Source organism: Hevea brasiliensis, chromosome 4 (genome assembly GCF_030052815.1).
Source record: "Hevea brasiliensis isolate MT/VB/25A 57/8 chromosome 4, ASM3005281v1, whole genome shotgun sequence".
Lineage (NCBI taxonomy): Eukaryota > Viridiplantae > Streptophyta > Magnoliopsida > Malpighiales > Euphorbiaceae > Hevea > Hevea brasiliensis.
The window spans coordinates 102,968,445-102,975,476 of record NC_079496.1 but is presented as its reverse complement, the minus strand read 5'-3'; the positions used below and the strand labels follow the sequence as shown (position 1 = coordinate 102,975,476).

Sequence of the window (7,032 nt, the reverse complement as noted above, 5' to 3'; positions counted from 1 at the left end):
TTAGTGGCATTGTAAAATTTTATGTTCAACATATATATCAATTATTTTTGTACAAATTACTATTTTATTTCTAAATTTTGTCATTATTAATATTTTTATCTCTCTATTTTGAAAAATAAATTAAAATGTTTCTCAAATTTGATTTCCATTACAAAATGATACCTCCTTCATCCACTTTATGTCTATTTAACTTTTAGTCATGGCTCTAAAACATGGTTTAATGAAAAAGAATATTTAATATTTCCTAATTTACACTAAACTCTTATAGCATTAAAGGTAAAAACTATTTAGTCTTTTAATATTGTCATTATTTATTGTTCTCTTTGTGTGTGAGCCTATCTCTCTCTCTCTCTCTCCCTCTCCCCCGGGGGCCCGTTTCTCTCTTTCTTCCTTTCCCTATGTCTCTCCATCTCTCTCTAGTTGTCACTCTTTAGAACCATCAATATCAATCATCCAAATCAAGAAATACAAGTTCTCTAATAAAATTGCAATAAACAAATTCTAACAAATTACAAAATTTAACTTTGTATTCTAATTGTTAAGTCCAAATTCAAATAAAATTAGGAATAGGAGGTTAAAATTTTATTAGGAAGATTTAAGTTGAATTTTATTTAAGAAGATCTAAAAGAAGGTATGTAACGCCCTCACTTTAAGTAGTCTGTATATTCTACTATTCCGATGACTAACGTCTGTTCGGGCAGTCAGGATGTTTGGAACTGTCACGACCCAACCTATGGGCCGGACCGACACTAGGACCTGGGCCAGCCTAAAGCCCCCAAGGCCCGTAGTAAGCCTAACTGTTCATTTACCCAATGCTGAGGCCCATTTGGGCCCAATTTCAAGAAAACAAACGGACAAAGTCCGGCCATAAAATGGACTTACCAACGGGGAGTTTTCGACTCACCCGACCTGTAAACACAATATATAGTCATTTGGGGAGCTCAGCTCACCCTCCACATACTCATCAACATAAAATAAATGGGAGCTCAGCTCCCTCATCCAATCCATCAAACATGCATAGCATATTTAGTTTACAGGTCCAACATGATAATAATATTACAGACCAAATTCAAATAATTACTGCTAACACATGCGGAAATTCTAGGAGTAATTAAAATTACACAATATTGATAAACAACCTGCGAGGTAGAAAAGCAGGTTAACCCAGAATAAAATATCCTCCTGTGGCCTGTAAAAATTTTTGAACAGGAGTGAGCGTTCGACTCAGAGAGTAAAATATCAATTTTAACCATAATCTCTATAACTATCTCAGAACTAATGCACTCGTAGAGTGAAATGCAACATCAACATCATATTCACATCATAGCATCAAAAGGTAATTTGGAGCACTCACACACCTGTAGCATCAATCATAATATATTGGGAGCCGATCCTATACGACTCTCTTAAATCCAACTCAGTGCCGAAGAACTCAAGCCTGACTTTCGCTTAATAAACCAAATCGAGGGTCCCAGAGAAGAACTCAAGCCGTGACTACCCCTCGAAGGAACGGGTCCCAGCGAAGAACTCAAGCCGTGACTACCCCGTCCTATCCATAGTCCACACCACATCACACGCACGCCAACGCACGCACACTGCTCCAAATTACCACAACAACACTCATGGCACATTAACAGTTATGAATGCAACATAATTCGTGCCTAGAGTTTAACTACATAAATATATGCATATAAGTGATGCATGGGCATGCTGAACATATAATAATATCGAAATTACAATTAAAATTAATATTCTACTCACAAACTTGACGACAAATTACTGTGGCGGCTGGGCGGAGGAAGAAGGCTGTCCCGGCTCACCTGACAATTACATTACATCTATTTAATAAATTTGACTCAATACAAACAAAGAAAAAGATCAAGTACGTCCTAAGTCGTGCCGAAAATCCGGCAGAGTCTCCCCTATACCTAGGGCCTACCCAACCTGCAAAAGGGCTAAAAACGCACTTCTATACTCACAATCCATACATCAACAGTTCAATCATATCACACAGCCCCTCCTGGGCCCATCAAATCAGTCATTCATCACAATACGCAAAATTTCAATTTTGTCCTTATTATAGATCATTTTTGCAAAAATTGCTCAAACAAGCTCTAAAAATTATAAAACTTTGCCCCGCGGTCCTTAGCAATATTACTAAGCTATTGCAAAAAGAATCGTAATTTTCTAAGCTATCACGAATATTTTATGGATTTTTAATCCTATTTAAGCACTAGAAAATTACGAAAAAATAAGGTTCGGGTTTACCTTTGCCGATTCCGACTTCGGGAACACGCTCGGGACGTCTGACAATGGGGGGCTAGCCAAAACCTCGGCCCAATTCGGAGACTTTTACTAGAACGGTCCGTGCGCCCGAAATTTGCAGACCCGATCAACTGTCGAATTTTCGCGAATCGAGAATACCTACACGAAGCCCATAACACGGGGGTTAGTACATAAATTTTTCAGAATTTTCTAAGCTCATTTAATGCTCGAAAATACACTGCGAAGTTCAGTGGGACCCACCAAAAAACGGTGTCGGAAAAATTCAAAATTTATGTCGTTGCGAAGCTCTCGACGAATGGAGCGTGCTGGTGGCCTCGGTTTTCTCGTGGGATTCACGGTTTTCGAGAAATCTAGCCCGAAAGTCGAAATGGGCTAAAATCTTCCCGAGCTAAAATCGGACAATCCGCTCGATGGATTTCGGCGTTCTTGGTGTCTATGGAAAGCTCTCGCCGAGTAGATGATTTTGGACACAAGACCCGGTCCAATTGGTGGCCGGATCGGCCGGATTTGGCCGTGGAAGTCGAAGCGGCGCGGCGCGGCGCGCGTAGGAGGGGAATCGCGCGCGTTTTCCGGCCGTTCTGGGAGGCGGCGCCGGCGAGGGGAGGACGCAGGGGAGGCGGCTGGCCGGCGGCAGGGGAGGGGAGGAGAGAGAAAAGAGAGAGAGAAGGGGAGAGGGACGCGCGCGCGGGGAAAGAAAAAGGAAGAAGGAAAAGGGCCGGTCCGATTCGACCGGTCCGATCCGGTCCGGTTCGATTCGGCCGGTTCGATTCGAAATACAAAATTTTGAATTTTTACTCTGCCTCGGGACCGAAAACGAGGTCCAAAAATTCCGAAAAAATTCCGTAAAACTCAGAAAAATACGTAGACTCCAAATATATTTTTAGTTTTGCCACGTGGTCTTTAAATTAATTTTTAAAAATCATCAAAGTTTATATTTTCGGAAAATCGAACCCGATTTTTAAAATCCGAAAAATCTCAAAAAAATTCCTAAAATTTAAATAAAATTAAAATACCAAAATGCTCATAAAAATTAAAATTTCGGGGTGTTACATTCTTCCCCCCTTACAGAAAATTCGTCCTCGAATTTTTACACAAGGCAGAATAAAACACATGATTATACATTGAACAAATAAGGGTACTTGCTACGCATGTCCCGTTCTGACTCCCAGGTGCACTCTTCCACCGACTGACTCCTCCACAAAACCTTAACCATAGGGATCTGTTTTGATCTCAGCTGTCTCACTTGGTAGTCCACTATGGCTACAGGCTGCTCCTCAAATGTCAAATTTTCTTTTAGCTCTATCACATCCAACATAAAGACATGAGAAGGATCGGGAATGTATTTCTGAGCATGGAGATGTGAAACACGGATGAACGTGAGAGAGGTTGGGTGGTAGCTCCAACCCAGAGGCAACTGCTCCAACTCTATCCGTAACCTCAAAAGGTCCAATATACCGAGGTGCCAACTTGCCCTTCTTTCCAAATCTCATGACTCCCTTCATTGGAGAAACCTTCAGGAATACATAGTCGCCCACTGCAAACTCCACATCCCTCCGTTTGGGGTGCATAACTCTTCTGTCACGAAAGTCGTCTTGATCGTTCCTCGATTAAGGAACCATCTCTCAAGTGTCTTGCACTAGGTCTACATCGTGCACTTCGCTTCCCATTTCTCCCAACACGGAGGAGACCTACACTTTCTTCCATATAGTGCCTCATAGGGTGCCATCCCTATCTTTGGAGTGGTAACTGTTGTTGTAGGCAAACTCCACCAAAGCTAGCTGCTCATCCCATTGACCTCCAAAATCCAAGACACTCATGCGAAGCATGTCTTCCAGTGTTTGGATTGTCCTTTCGGACTGTCCGTCTGTCTGAGGGTGGAAGGTCAGATCTAAGTTTAATCAGGTGCCAAGTGCCTCCTGCAACTTTCTCCAAAACCGAGAAGTGAACTGGGGCCCTCTGTCAGATATTATGGAAGCTGAAACTCCATGCAATCTGACTATTTCCCGAATGTAGAGCCGGGCATACTGTGCCACAGAGTATGTAGTCTTCTGGTGTAAGAAGTGAGCTGATTTGGTCAAGCGGTCTACAATTACCCATATCGAATCATATCCTCGCGTGGTACGAGGCAACCCAGTCACAAAATCCATAGTGATCATTTCCCACTTCCATTCTCAGGATAGGAGCTCTTGCAGCTTCCCCGATCTCCGTGTTCAAACTTCACCTTCGACAAGTCAAGCACTTGGACACAAAGTCCGCAATGTCTCTCTTCATGCCATTCCACCAATAGCTATCTTTCACATCATGGTACATCTTGGTGGAACTCAGGTGGACATCAGACATGTGTATAGTGTGCCTCTCGCATGATTTCATTCCTGAGGTTGTCCACATCGGGCACACATATCCTAGAACCTTGCACTAGGGCGCCATCATTGGCAAACCCAAACTCACCACCTTTACCTTGCTGTACTCTTTCTATGATCTTCATCAATTGTTGGTCTCGTGGCCGGGAAACTCTAACTCGTCCCTCAAGTCCGGCCTCACTGAAAAGTGAGCCAACAATACCCCCTCATCTGACAGATCTAGGATTAAACCTTGATCCATCAACTCATGTACCTCCCGAATCAATGGTCTCTTCTCTACTGAAATGTGCGCCAAACTGCCAAAAGATTTTCTGCTCAAGGCATCTGCTCCAACATTGGCCTTCCTGTGGTGGTACCGATGGTGCAATCATAGTCTTTCAGAAGCTCCATCCATCTCCTCTGTCTCAAGTTCAAGTCCCTCTGTTGGAAGATGTACTTCAAACTCTTATGGTCGGTGTATATCTCGCACACTTCACCATACAGGTAGTGTCTCCAGATTTTCAGTGCAAAGATTACAGCCGCCATTTCCAAATCATGGGTGGGGTAGTTCTGCTCATGCCTCTTCAGCTGCCTTGAAGCATAAGCCACTACCTTTCCATTCTGCATCAAAACACACCCTAGGCCAACTCTAGAGGCGTCACAATACACGGTGTATCCTTCACCACTCATAGGTAGTGTCAACACAGGGGCAGTGGTTAGACACTCCTTAAGCTTCTGGAAACTCACCTCACAGTCATCTGTCCAAATGAATGGAACATTCTTCCTGGTCAACTTAGTTAGGGGAGCCGCTATCCTGGAGAAATCTTGTACAAAACGCCTATAGTAGCCAGCTAAACCCAGAAAACTTCGCACCTCAGTGACTGTTGTAGGCCTAAGCCAATCAGTTACAGCTTCAATTTTCTTGGGATCCACTTGAATACCGTCTCTAGAAACCACGTGTCCCAAGAATGAGATGCTTTCTAGCCAAAATTCACATTTCGAAAATTTAGCGTATAGCTGGTGCTTCCTCAAAGTCTGCAACACCATCCTCAAGTGCCACACGTGTTCTTCCTCGGTCCGAGAGTACACCAAAATGTCATCTATGAATACGATGACAAAACGGTCCAAAAATGGCTTGAACACCCTGTTCATCAAGTCCATGAAGGCTGCTGGTGCATTAGTGAGTCCAAAAGACATCACCAAGAACTCATAATGACCATATCTTGTCCTGAAAGCCGTTTTGGACACGTCCTCATTCCTGATTCTCAACTGATGGTAGCCTGATCGCAGGTCTATCTTGGAAAAGAATCTAGCTCCTTGGAGCTGATCAAACAGATCATCGATCCGAGGAAGTGGATACTTGTTCTTCACTGTCACTTTGTTCAGCTGTCTGTAGTCAATGCACAACCTCAATGACCCATCCTTCTTTCTCACAAATAGAACAGGAGCATCCCAGGGTGAAGTGCTCGGACGTATGAAACCCTTGTCCAAAAGCTCCTGTAGTTGCTCCTTCAGCTCTTTCAATTCTGCTGGTGCCATCCTGTAAGGTGGCATCGATATGGGGTTTGTACCCGGAACAACATCAATGCAGAACTCTATTCCCTTCTCGTGGCAACCCCGAAGCTCTTCAGGGAAGACATCCATGAATTCTCTGACAACAGGAACATTTTCCATGCTGACATCTTCTACAGATGTATCTCTCACCAATGCCAAATACCCTTGGCATCCACGCCTCAACATTTTTCTAGCACTAATTGCTGACACCAAATTATACGGAGCCACGCTCCTGTCACCATCAAAGCTAAACTCTTCCACACCAGGTATGTGGAAATACACCTTTTTGTTCCTGCAGTCTAAGGTGGCATAATGAGTTGCCAACCAGTCCATCCCCAGGATTACATCGAAATCCATTACTGGTAGAGGAACCAAGTCTGCTAGGAGGATCTTTCCATCCACTACCACTGGGCTACCCGGAAATACCATGTCTACATCTATGTTGTCACTAAGTGGGGTAGCTACTGACAAAGGGCACTCTAAAGTTGTAGGGTTTCTACCCAACCTCATGGCAAACACAGGGGAGACAAAGGAGTGCGTAGCACCCGGATCTATCAAAACACGAGCCTCATAAGAACAGACCAGAAGAATACCTGCCACAACTGCATTTGAAGCTTGAGCATCCTGGTGGGTCAGGGTGAAAACCCGAGCTTGACCCCTACCCTGAGTGGCTTAACTCGACATCGACTTCTACCTCCCGACCGCCTCCAAATCCACGCCCCTTGTCCTCGGCCATCGAATCGATCGCCGCCATGTTGGAAGCACCTGGATACAACTGGCGAGGAACATTTGCAACAGAACCCTGTGACCCCATCTGTGGCTCGCTGAACACGGGGCATTCCCTAGCAAAGTG

The 7,032-nt window shown here is 44.0% G+C and overlaps 1 long non-coding RNA gene across 1 annotated transcript; it reads right to left on the bottom strand.

The window, feature by feature from the left end:
- Positions 1-923: 923 nt before the first annotated feature.
- On the bottom strand, positions 924-2,364 carry LOC131179070 (uncharacterized). Its single transcript, XR_009148069.1, has 3 exons — positions 2,269-2,364; positions 1,762-1,820; positions 924-1,189 (listed from the first exon to the last, which is right to left on the bottom strand). It is a non-coding gene; the product is annotated as an uncharacterized LOC131179070 (long non-coding RNA).
- Between the last annotated feature and the right edge of the window lie 4,668 nt (positions 2,365-7,032).